The sequence below is a fragment of the Triplophysa rosa genome, linkage group LG9 (genome assembly GCF_024868665.1).
Source record: "Triplophysa rosa linkage group LG9, Trosa_1v2, whole genome shotgun sequence".
Classification (NCBI taxonomy): Eukaryota; Metazoa; Chordata; class Actinopteri; order Cypriniformes; family Nemacheilidae; genus Triplophysa; species Triplophysa rosa.
Genome location: NC_079898.1, coordinates 16,885,321 through 16,898,472, shown reverse-complemented (window position 1 = coordinate 16,898,472; position 13,152 = coordinate 16,885,321). Strand labels below are relative to the sequence as shown.

At 41.7% G+C, this 13,152-nt stretch overlaps 1 protein-coding gene across 5 annotated transcripts in view; it reads left to right on the top strand.

Annotated features, from left to right (window-relative positions):
* rims1b (regulating synaptic membrane exocytosis 1b) overlaps positions 1 to 13,152 on the top strand; it is a 76,044-nt gene that overhangs the window by 9,681 nt on the left and 53,211 nt on the right. The window lies entirely within an intron of this gene.

Here is a 13,152-nt window from a genome sequence, read left to right as displayed (position 1 = left end):
CTAGGACTCATGGGATTGCTTGGGTGACAACCAGACTCAGAGAGGAAAGCTCTGGGAAGTGGGTTGTTCTTAGGGGCTGGTAACCGTGGTGCCAAGTGCCCAGGGAACACTCCCAAGCACATAAGACTGTATTTAGATCCACATCTTTTTTCAAGGGGTCAGTCATGGCCTAATGGTTAGAGAGTCGGACTCGTGACCAGAAGGGCCGGCGGGTAACGACTGAGGTGCCCTTGAGCAAGGCACCAACCCCTACTTGCTCCCCGGGCGCTGCAGTGATAGCTGCCCACTGCTCCGGGTGTACGTGTGTTCACCACTTGCTGTGCGTGTGTTCACTACTCTCTGGATGGGTTAAATGCAGAGGTCACATTTCGGGTATGGGTTACCATATCTGACTAATAGGTCACTTTCACTTCACTTTTTCACTTCACTTTCACTTTTCACTTTTTGTCTGTTTGCTTAGGATTTCTGTATTTGAAATGTATCTGTATATGAAATTGAAGCCTGAGGGATATGGTGGTGGTGTGTTAAAACGTAATTTGACATCTCTACCGACTCCGAGCTCATCAGGAAAGCCTACATATACTTTTCGTTAAAAGGGCCAGTTGTGTTGTGTAATTAAGCAATTGCAAATCTTATAAAACAGAAAAATTGTAGCATGGTTGCATATGACAATGCGGTGCAATATGCTGTGATTGATGCACGTAATATACTACAAAAGAGCAACACAATAATGGAGAACAGCAAAAAATAAAGCGGGAGAAGAGAATCAAGTTTACAATTAGTTTGTAGTTTATGTTGGTGCATGAAAGAAAACAAGAAGTTGTGAGTTTTTAAACACGCAATTTGCATATACTGTATAAGTATCTGTTGTGTGCACTGACACCGGATTCCACTCCAACTGTTTGTAGCCTGCACTCCCTGTGATGACTGGTGCCTAATGTGTGTTTGTGTGTATTTGCACAGCTTGTGTTTGTGTGTATGTATATGTGTTTTTAGCATCATGGCATGCTATAGCCTGTTGTGTGTTTAATCCCGAGCCTCCGCTGGACAGCGTTGGTCCTGTAGATGCACAGCTAGGCCATATGGACACCTTTACCAGGAGAGCCCAGCATTCACCGCTCCACTTCTACCACCACTGCACATATTCTCCATCTGTTTCCTCCCACCTCTCTCTCTTTCTCTCCCCCCTCTGCATCCCTCCATCTCACACCCCTCCCTCCCACTCAAATCTATTTGTAAATGGGTAATTCACAGCAGGGTAAAAATAGACATCATCATCTCATGTACAGTCTAATTAATTATGGGTCTCTATTTTGCTGAGGGGTATTAAAGGCCGACAGGTTTATTAAGTGTTTTCATGAGGTTTGTTAAGTGAAACAGTAGCCGGTCAAAGCAAAGGAAACAAGTAATCATTTGGATTATTGACAGAGCGGAGTGGCCACTTGAGGAGATGTCTCGGTAAACTTTACACACACACTCTCTCTGTGTTCCTTAAAGCAATATCCCAAATTTAAATTTGTTCATTTAATAAATATAATAACATTTAATTAAGTATAAATATTTAATATAAATCCCATTTCTATTCACATTGTTGTACCCTCCTTGACTAGTACAATGTTCACATGTTCTTTCTTGCATTGCTGTAACCATTTTTCTAATACTTTCATATCTTTATTCCTTTCTGCTCACCTTTTCTCTCTCTACCTCTCTCACTCATGGATTTTAAGCTTGGCTCCATTCATTATTAAAGGGCCGCTGTCTAATCAGCGCAGAGTTGCTGCCGTCACCAGGGGGTTCTGGGAAATGTTATTGTCCTGGCACTGTGCAACTCCTCCACTCTGTGCTGTGTATGAGAAGGTCTGTTGTTCTTGGAATGAAAGCATCCTGGAAAAAGTTAGTCTATTTTAAAAGAAACAAATAAAAATGTTTTGGACTGAATCCTCTTACAGCCTATACGGTGTATCTTTACACAATGCTGCTATAATGGCACATTATTCCGTTTTTATGGAACTGTAGACTTAAATGGTTAGTTCAGCTATAAACACTATGCACCCTCAGATTTCACTCTGTTTTTCACCCAGAAATGTTTTATGACTTGCAATGTGGAATATGAGTCATATGGACTTATATGGATACATTTATGGTGTTGCAGGCTCTTTCTGGTTATAACCCAGCTATTCCTTAATATACATTAAATCACAGCAGTTTGTTTATATAGCATCTTTGGATTTCCCCAAATTTTTCTTGGGGGAAAAATGACCAAAAGACAGAAGAGCACTGGCGTTAACTGGGTCTTATTTACGGACATTGGTGTTACTGTATCTTTAAGAGAGGCCCTCTCTGAGTTTATGGAGGAACCAGCATCCTCCCCCCCCCCCTACTCTCTGCTGCATCTCCAGTTTGGCATAATGAGGACACCACTGTACACTTGCTTCTCTCCACCTGTCCTCTGGGAGGCAGCGGCTAGTCACGTGACATGCACAACACTCCTCTGCGTGCTCATCATATTTGTCATGTGACCTCTGTATTCTGTGCTATCATCTCTAGTGGTCATGTGAATAAGAGCTCATATTTCATAATGCTGAAAAAACGGTGCTTTGCTTTTTAATGCCAGTGAGGTTTCTTTAACTACAGGCAATTTTGGCCCTTTGGAATATTTAGGAAACAAACTTTTAATTCACCATGCACCAACATTGTCAAAGAGGGCATGTATCACAGGGAAATTCTGCAATTTTTTTAAATTATGCATTTTTGTTTTGTGATAACAATGACATTTTGAACATCTTTGGAATGTAATTGCAGACTCCTTTATCGTGCAGTGATTGTTTTCAAATGTATCATATGTTTCAAAAGTATTTTATGTGTTCCTTAAACAAGCAAGTATTATTTACACCCTTTTCAATAAATCTACATAATTACAGCTTAACTGGTAATAGCACTAAATGAAAACATATTCTCTTGATTTACCTTGATTTTTTTATTTTTATTTACAAACTTCATTGAGGAAAAATGTTGGTTGTAATAGAAATGACCACAATTTGAGTAAATACTGATGTAAATCATTTTCAGACACATACATACAAATTAGTTTAGTTATTTCGGTCTATGTTGACGTGATCATACTTTTTAAAGTGTTTTATTATTTTATGACTTAAGATGAAATATGAGTCTTAGACAAGGGTAAAAAAACAACCATAACATCTATACATTAAAAGGCATTTTAGTAACAAAAATAATTGGCAAACAAAATTGAATGTGAACTCCAAAGTAACGGAACCATAAATTATACCACGTAATATCTCAGCAAAACGTGTACAAGAATCCACGAAACTGAATGAATGCACGAACATGCACAAAGACTTACAGATAACAAACCCTACCCTCATATCGATTAAAATGTGCTTTTTAAAGCTCAAATTTCTGCAGCAAAAGGGATACTCCAACAAAATACCTACTAAACCATCATCTGCCATTTATACTGTGTGTGACAATCGCTTCAAACCCACAGCCAGATGTTTTCGTTCACAGATAATGTAACAAATATTATTAATCTTGCAATATTTATACATCTGGCTTGGGCAGATGAGATTATTATGTGACTGTTAAAATAAAAATTAATAATTGCCAATTTATTGGCATATGTCGATAATAAAGACCTCCCTACTACCATTTACCTTACCATACGCTTTATTATTAAACACCTGTTAGGCATTTTTTTAAATGGTTTCTTCATTTTGTTGAAAATAAATGCCTGTATGATCTAATATGTGATGTGAAAATATAGACAAGCTAAAGGTGGATTCGAACCTGCAACGCGATAGTGTCAAAAATTACTAGTTATGCGTCTCACCCACTACACCATTGAAGGTTATGATGACTGAGTGTCGTTTTTACACTTTAAAATATACATGCTTGTGACGCCCATGCTAAAAATATACAGTGGTCTAAAATATTTTGATTATCTTTAATAAGCATCAATATGCACACTTTGTTTCCATTGTTTTGTCTGAATAGCGCCACCCCTGCTTTTATCCATAGCGACTTACAGTGCATTATATTTACAGGCTATATATTTTTTATCAGTATGTGTGTTCCCTAGGAAACAAACCCACAACATTTTAAGAAAAAAAGGAAATAAAAAACAGAGTTAATAGAGACACAATGCTATAGAAACTATTGAGAGGGGGAATGTGGGAGGGAACCGGCACCATAGTCTTGCCACATGGCTGGTCTGCAGTGTTAGCAGGGGGCAGTATACTGTCAACACACTCCACAGTGGGAAAGTTCCGGTAGAGGCAGGGCTCAACCGTGGCACTGTTGCTGGTGCCATATGGTGCCACTCAGACAGGATGGCAACCCCCATCCTCAGCTTCAGTGCCTTGGTGATTAGAAATAATGCGTTGGCAAACTGTACTGGAGCCCAGTCTGAAAAGCCAGAGCCAACACACACTTTGAGGCCGGACCTTGGGCATCCATGCCGTTATCTGGAGAATGGTCAGAACCGGATATTTTAGCAGTACGAGACAGAGTGGTAGGAAACTGTGAGGCGGAAACTAATACTATAAAATAATTGGATGAAATAACTTGTTTGAAGTGAGTGTCACTCACAATCTCGCTCCAAACAATGTTAATACAAAATGTGTCACTGTCTTAAAGGGATAATTCATTATTTATTCACCTTCATGTCATTTCAAACCTGTATGAATTTCTTCTGCAAAACACAAAAGAAGACATTTTAAAGAATGCTGGTACCCAAACAAAACTGAGGGCCATTGACTTCCATTGTATAGACACAACCATTCTCAAAATATCTTCTTTTGTGTTTCACAGAAGAGAGAGTTATATAGGCTACAAGTTTGAACCACATGATGGTGATGATTTGAAATTTTATTTTTGAGTACTACCTAAAACATTAAAAACGTAAATTATAATATTTAAAGCAATATTCTAATAAATAATATGAGAAACTAATATAACAGAGTCTGTAAGAAGAAAGTGTGAGATTAAATATGTGTGAAGAAAAATATAACATGAACATTTTTATTGTGTGTCATTTAATTTCCATTCCAGCTTTAATTTTGTCAAATTTCAATTCAAACACTGTAAAATAGTATTTAATTGTGATTGAAACATGCAATACAAGTATTATGACAGTACTGGTTAAAAACAAGCTACTGTATTAAAAGCTTTTACAGAGTTTGACAATCTTTTTAGAGACTCTTGCATGCAGAGTCATTCTTAAGACATGGAGTAACATTTGTTTTTGTCAGCTCTCCCGAATGATTGTTTCCTTGTCAACCCCTCACTGGGCTCAACAATACCATTTCCAAATCAGTTACTGGCACTGCTTGTATGTATGGAAGTAGGGATGCACCGAATGTACCGAATATAGCAAAAAACGCAAGTTCGGTATTCGGCCGAATGTGTGAAGTGGCCGAATAAATTTTACCGAACATGACTCGTGATACGATCAAGCAGCAACCAGCGCAGAGAGAGAGAGAGAGAGAGAGAGAGAGAGAGAGAGAGAGAGAGAGAGAGAGAGAGAGAAACGCGTGCAAACATTTTGGCTGTGTGTGTGCGTGGAGCATTTTAAGGTGTCAGAGAAAGACACAGCACGGGACTTGCCGCACCGAAGTAAATTTCCGAATGAAAGCGTCTTTACCGGTCGGTAACTTTACTTCAGACGGGAGCGGGCTGTCTGACAGTAGCCCCGCCGTTCGCGACATCATTTGACATCATACAGTGGTCGCGTGCACACAGTTCCCTGTACTAAACAACTTGTCAAAGTATGTTCTGTGCACCTTCTGAGAGAACAGTGACAGTCAGCTTTTGTGGGCGGAGTTTGGAGGAGAGACGTGATCTGAAATGGTTGTCAGTCAGCATCCGTCAGAATTGCTTGCATTGGATGTTTTTTTTCTCAAATCATTTTGCAATGTAGCCTATAATAATCCAACAGTTTTAGTTCATTCGTATTTTTATTTTATGGCCTAATGTGGAATGACACTTTTTAAAGAACTGTTTTGTTGTAGGGGTACAGAGTAACGTACATTACATTCTTTTAGTAATCAGTTATAGGCCTAATTAATATAGGCTATTCATGAAGGGAGAGGGCTCAATTTTTTGTTTGAATTTACTTTGTTTTGCTCAATTTTATATTAAGTTGTATTGTATTTTATTGAAAAGCCAGACAAATTATAAAAAGCACATTTTGACTATTCAGTTTGTGCAATAGTGAAAAAAATGGCTTAATAAATAGAAGAAATGCAAAAAACCATGTTCGGTGTTCGGTATTATTCGAAGTGTTTCACATCATGTTCGGCTTCGGCCAAGAATTTTCGTTTCGGAGCATCCCTAGAAGTAAGCACTGCTAAAACATAACCCCAAATAATTCAGTTCTTTTAAACCCCATTTATTTGAAGGCGTCTGCCTGCAGAAATCAATCATGCATGACGCTGCCTCTGTCTGGAAGGTGGGCTTAATTTCTAAATTGGACGGGAGTGATTTTCTCACTGCCTTCCTGGCTCTTTCACACGTACTTTGATGTATTTCCGCTCCCTTTCAAACATTGATCTCCAGGTGAGGGGATAAATAATTCCACTTTGGCCTCTCTCTTTTGGCCCATTTGAAAAGGGGAATTTACCCGCGGCTGGATTTATGAGCCAAAGCCTTTTAAAACATGGAGTTTACCAGCAGCTGTTTAATGCAAAACATGTGTAGCTGCCATATCATAAAAGTACTGCATTCATTTATGGGGCTAAATTTAGCTAGTTTTTTTCAAGGGTAATGAGACCATTTTCTTTCTTATAGGTGTTTAATGTAAGTGAGGTTCAAGGGATAGTTCACCCCCCCAAAAAAACTGTCATCATTTATTCACCCTCATGTCATTCAAAACCTGTATATGAGTCTTTCTTCTGTAGAACACAAAAGAAGAGGTTCTGAGAAATGTCACAGCGGTTTTGTCAATACAATCGAAGTCAATGGGGGCCAGTGTGGTTTGGTTACCAACGTTCTTCAAAATATCTTCTTTTGTGTTCTGCAGAAGAAAGAAAGTCATACAGGTTTGAAAGGACAAAATGATAAAAGATGTTTCATTTTTGGGTAAACTATCACTTTAAGTGACAGAATAAGATGCTGTCACTCTGTATTGTTCAATATACTTTGAGCTTTTCCTGTTAAACATATCACCACTGGAAAATCCAGGTTTGGAACATGGTGGCTGGTTTCTAGTATCCTTGATTAGCAACCATGTACCAAAAACCAGGTTGACCACCTTAAGATGACCAGTTAGTTGGTGTGTTGCTGGTCCAAGCTACAGTATGAGCTACCATGTTTTTAACATGTGTGCCATCTTAAACTGGATTTTCCAGCGGGAATAGTAGACTGCAGTAACTGAGAATAATGTATTGTGGAACTTTTTTGTATTGGCTTCAGAATTGTCCTCTTGTGTTAGAGGATAAGTGGAGCTGCTAGCAAGAGCTTGTGAGCTGCATTTACGGCTTCATCTCCAGCTGCCAGCTTGCGTTGTTCCCTCATAAATGCACATTTGTCCCAACATTCACTATAAATGAAGCTTCATTTAAACTGATTCAACCACAGCAGAACTTTCACTACTTCTCTGTCTTTCATACAACATTCTGACACACAAACTGAATTTAGGCCTGTGTAGGTAGCTGTGGTGCCCAGCAAACATGATAAATGGGTCACTGTGTGAAGTGTGTGGGCCTTTCTGACACTTCCTCAAAAATACATTGAGTTACGGTTTTAGGTTATTATGAGTGACTGACATTTGTTTAATTTCAAACGTTTCCATGTGTTTGCACTGTCACAGGCAGACAATGTCACTCCTCAGATGTTGTTGTCACAGAGGCCAGCGCTGTGTCCGAGTACTTCATAGGTGAACAGTGTGCACAGTATGCTAAATAAGTAGGATGTCAGAATACTCGTAATTCCTGATAGCAAAATATTCACATATTATCTGAATTGAAAACTTCATCTGTTTGCTATCCCACAGGAACTGAGAAACTGTCAGATTTAAAAAGCTGACTAAAAAAATTGTGGACAGCTGTGAGCATGTGACTGTTTAAGTGTAAATGCTGTAGTTATCAAGATCTGGTTAAATTGTGCTTTTTTAACATTAACCATGTAAATATTTGTAGTTGTTATAAAAGATATGGATCATAGGACAATGCCAGTGACAGATGTAGTATGTATTTATGCCACACACTGCATACATAAATATTTTCGCTGTTGGGCAAAAACATTGTAAATGAATGTAATTTTTTTATTTATATATTTTTATTTACAATTGTTCACCCTTTATGTCTGTGCCTTCATTGGTCACCCTTCATGTTTTGCCAGTATTCAACTTATGAAAATGAGCTTGTCAATTTTGACAATGTAGTATTTCATTATTAAAAAATATTTGTATAATTATTTTTATATTTTACTATTTTAATTATAAAAAAAGTTTTTTTTCCCATTTTCTGAAAGTAGCTGTTTTGGAAATGTTTCTGCCTGACGGTCAAGAAGTTCCTTATTATACATTTAATACATATAATGAAAGTATATTGGGATGCAGCCCTGGTGTCATCATTTTGGGAAAACCCTATAAAATTTGTTCCATGATGCCCCTCCTCTACCATCTTAATTAGAGCTTCCACATACCTTAATTACACCAAGTTCTATGCTAATGCACGAGTCCTGTGTGAATTGCTTGCCGTTTCTTGCAGACTCTGTGCCTGATTTGCATTTCACAAAAGGTTTACTTCTATTCCTGGACAAGAGAGAGCGAGAGAGAAAGGGAGAGAGAGAAGTAAATGATTTGTGATGGGGAAGAGGGGTTTGTTTAAGTAAAGTAAAGCTGTGGTTCACTTTCGTGTAACCTTGTGCTTCACTCATGAGTCTTTGTTCTTATGTGCTGTCTCAATTATGGTGAGGCTGGGCTGCCTTCCTGAATATGATTTCCTGCTCAGAATATAAAGCACTTTCATATTTTCCTTTACAACGCCAAGCTCAATGTATGTCTCAGTTTGTGCTGAAAATTTGCTGCTCTGTCTCTCAGAAGTTTGTTAACTGAAGTTTTGTGTTTTGTTGCTGTGCTTTAATTAGCATGTTGACAGCACGCAGTGTTTTAGCTGTCTTACAGTTTGTAAGGAAAACGTCTTGGTTACGTATGTAACCTCAGTTCCCTGATGGAGGGAACGTGACGTTGTGTCGAACCGACAGAATGGGGTTTGGACTTGAGAACCTATCATCTCAGATTGTACTTTTAAAAGGTCAATGAACTTGTCTCCGCCCCGTACATACGGGCATAAAAGGAAGATGGCGTGCCCATTCATTCACCTTTTGGGCTGAGGAACCTGAGAAGCATTCTCGGTCGCTGCAGCAGACGGCGAAGCATTGTGGCATGAAGGACACAACGTCTCGTTCCCTCCATCAGGGAACTGAGGTTACATACGTAACCAAGACATTCCCTTTCTGTCGGTCTCTCCCGACAGATGTTGTGTCGAACAGAATGGGGTTCCTATACGAAACGCCATGGCGCTGCGCCACATAACGACTTCCAGCGGAGTGACACTGACTGTGGTGTAGTAAGGCATCAGTTGCGTGAGTCACGATGAGAGGCTCTTACTAACGGCCGTACAGGCAGAGGCCTTTGCTACTCTAGAGCCGAGATAGCTGCCCGGCACCATAAGGAACACTGGGAAGCACTACCCCCTCGCCTGAGGGGGACCACTACGGAGACCACATCTGCCGTAGGGAGATAATATGTGGAAAACCTACATGGTCTCACCAGTGGGGAGATCTCTTGGGAGTAGTAGTGCGAGGCACCAACTAGGGGTTGCACAGATGCGGTGGAGTCCACCGAGGGGAGGTCACAGGTTCGCCAACAGGGGAAGCAAGAGTGAGGAAACGTCAGACGGACTACCCAAGGAGGGGGAGTCACTACGTGTGGATACTAGCTCAGGTATAGGGGTTCACCCCTTCTGCTGTCCTCCAAAACAGACAAAGAGCTGCTCAGAGCTTCTGAAGCTCTGCGTGCGATCCAAGTAGAGGCACAGGGCACGTACTGGACACAACACAGTAGGGGTTGGGTCTTCCTCCCCAGGGGGGAGCACCTGCAAGTTCACCACCTGGTCCCTGAAGGGAGTGGTGGGAACTTTGGGCACGTAGCCAGGCCGGGGTCTCAGCACCACGTGGGAGGGAGATAGATTGCTCTCTAACCTTTCCTGAAGGAGGGACAGCACGACACCGATCTCACAATTCTGTGGGCTTCACTCGCCTAGTGGCTGGGGTTCTTGCCTGAGTGATCGTGCTCACGACTGCGGGAGGCAGGTCACTCAGGATCTCCTCGTCCCGTCCAGGAGCCAGACGTGGAGGTTCCAGGGGTCTGGTCTCGGTTGCCAGACCGTGCCCTTCCCCTGAGAAAGAAGGTCCTTCATCATGGGAATTGGCCAGGGGAGAGTTGTCGTCAGAAGCGTTAGCTCTGAGAACCAAGTCTAGTTGGGCCAGTAGGGCGCAACTAACAGACCTTGGTGCTCCTCTTCCCTGACCATGCACAGGACCTCTTGGACCACCAGAGTTGACATCGTTCGACCCAGCGTGCGCAGTTCCTGCATAACCGCTGGGTCGGGTTTTCCCTCGTCCAGCTGTTTCAATGCCTTAGCCTGCAGGATGGCCATGGCATGAAGTGCGGAGGCAGCTTGACCCACAGCAGTGTAAGCTTTCGACACCAGAGATGAAGAAAACTCACACGCTTTGGGAGAGAACCTTGGTCAGTCCCTCCAGGGTGCGGCCGTGTGCAGGCACAAATGTACCACGATGGCACGCTCAACCTGGGGTACATCGACGTAGCCCTTAACTGCTCTGGTGTCGAGGGAAGTCAGGGCAACCGAGCTTGTTTTCCGTGAATGCGCCGAAAATGGGCGGCCACTACACTCCGTATCCAGGTACCAAGACTCCATCCGTGATTGCTGCGGGGAAGGCAGTGCAACCCGAGGCTCGTGGCGGCCCGGGTAAGCATGGCTGACATCTCCGCGTCAGACTCATCCTGGGCTCGACCGACTGAAGCCGGGAGCTCCAGGGAGTCATCAGCGTCTGATGCCAGGAAGTCGCCATCCGATGCTGTGACGGAAATCTCATCCTCTGCACGCTGATGTGTGGATCCGCTATGGGACGGTCTACTGCCGCCCATCGGAGACAGGTTAGGTAGGTGAGCGCAACGGAGCCTGGACGGTCCGCGGCATTGCTGCGACGGGTTAACGTCCATGGGAACACTGATATCACCATCGCCGCTGCAGACGGCTTGGCAGCTGTCGCGGAACTGGAAGCAAAGATGTTGTGGCCAAAAAGAACACAGCCAACTGTGACCGCAATGCCTTGATAGACATGTGCTCGCAGTGCAGACATGCCGTATCCATGAACGCTACAAGCATGCTGGTGACCCAGGCATGTGATGCAGGTATCATGCCTGTCAGGCTCGAGTACGAGGTGGTCACATCCAAGATTACAGCGGCGAGACATGCCTGGCGACAAGCTGTAAGAAATTTCAGTTCTTTTAGAAATTTGCTCTAATAGACACCTTCGGCTCGCTACCGAAACGCCCAGGGGAATCCAGTAGTACTCAGAGATAATTCGCTCAGCATTAGCTTCGCAGGTTCCGAAGAACAAAAAGAGAATGAATGGGCATGCCATCTTCCTTTTATACCCGTATGTACGGGGCGGAGACTGGCATGCCATGCCATTCGCCAAGTTCATTGGCCTTTTAAAAGTACAATCAGAGATGATAAGTTCTCAAGTTCAAACCCCATTCTGTCGGTTCGACACAACGTCAAGAGACCGACAGAAAGGGAACATCATTTAAAGGAGCAATGTGGAGATTTTAGCGGCATATGGTGGTGAAGGTTGTGAATTGCAACCAACAGCTCACTCCACCCCCCTTTTGGAAGCACTACGGCAGATCTCACAGGAGGACAAAGATGTTATTGCATTTTCGCTTCTTTGCCGAAGGAGATAACATATTTACGACACGCGCTCTGTAGAGCAGTTTGTCCATTTAGGGCTACTGTAGAAACAACATGGCGAATTCCATGCAAGGGGACCCGCAGTATTTAGCTTATTTTAAGGTAATAAAAACATTACACTTCATTATGTAAGGTCTTTATACACCTCTGAAGACATAGTTATGGATACTATATTGCATTTCTGTCAATAGATCCTCCAAAAAATTACACACAGCACCTATAAGAAGTTTAGCATCTTCTGAGATATGTTTCTCAAGCAAACATCTAATGGGTCATATGCTGAGATCTGCCAATATACCAAAAAATAGAATAAAAAAATCAGAGATTTCAATATAAACTCATTTCATAAAAACATTTCATATTGAATTCTTGTAAGACCTACATTTTTCTAATTCATATAAATTATACGGTCCTTTACTTTTGTGGCATTAACAATGGTTTTAATTGTGTTGGCCCTATCATCCACTTTGAATACATTCTGTCTCCTAAAATTCCTATGAATAAAAAAAACAGCTTTTTATCTTTTGACACACTGGAAATGTTTGCTGGTGATGATGTTGAGGAGCAGGAGAGCAGTAGGGTGCACAGGGGGAGGGAGACCTGGGTTAGGACTGCAGGCAGGTAGGATCTGGTTGTCTTTCTCTTGAGCAAATTCTGTTTGGCTGGTCGCACGTTCATCACTTCCGTAGGTAGAGTTTTCTTTTAACACCATGTAGGTTGCTTATTTTAATATACAGTACGTCATAAGGTATCGTCATGGCGGGGGAGTCTGTGAAGAAGAGCACATTAGTGTAAGTAAAGCTGTGGATAGATTAATGCATGATTAACACTTCAGTGAAGAGGTCTGTGGTAGTGCCAAATGTTTTACTGTAGATTGTTTAAGTGTAGAATTTTGTTGCTTAAGTTAAAGCATGAATCCAATTTCCTGTGAGCTTTATTCAGTTATTGTAAAGCATATTGATCGACTATTGATCTGAAGTCTTGGGGGACGTCTCACCCTCAATGTCCTTGCTGTTTACAGCCTTGATTGTAGCTGCTTCTTAATGGTGTTCTTGTTTGCTTAAGACCTTTTTCTTCGACAGTGAACTTATCACTGCTGAGTTTTACTTTTGTCATTTTGTGTCAAAAT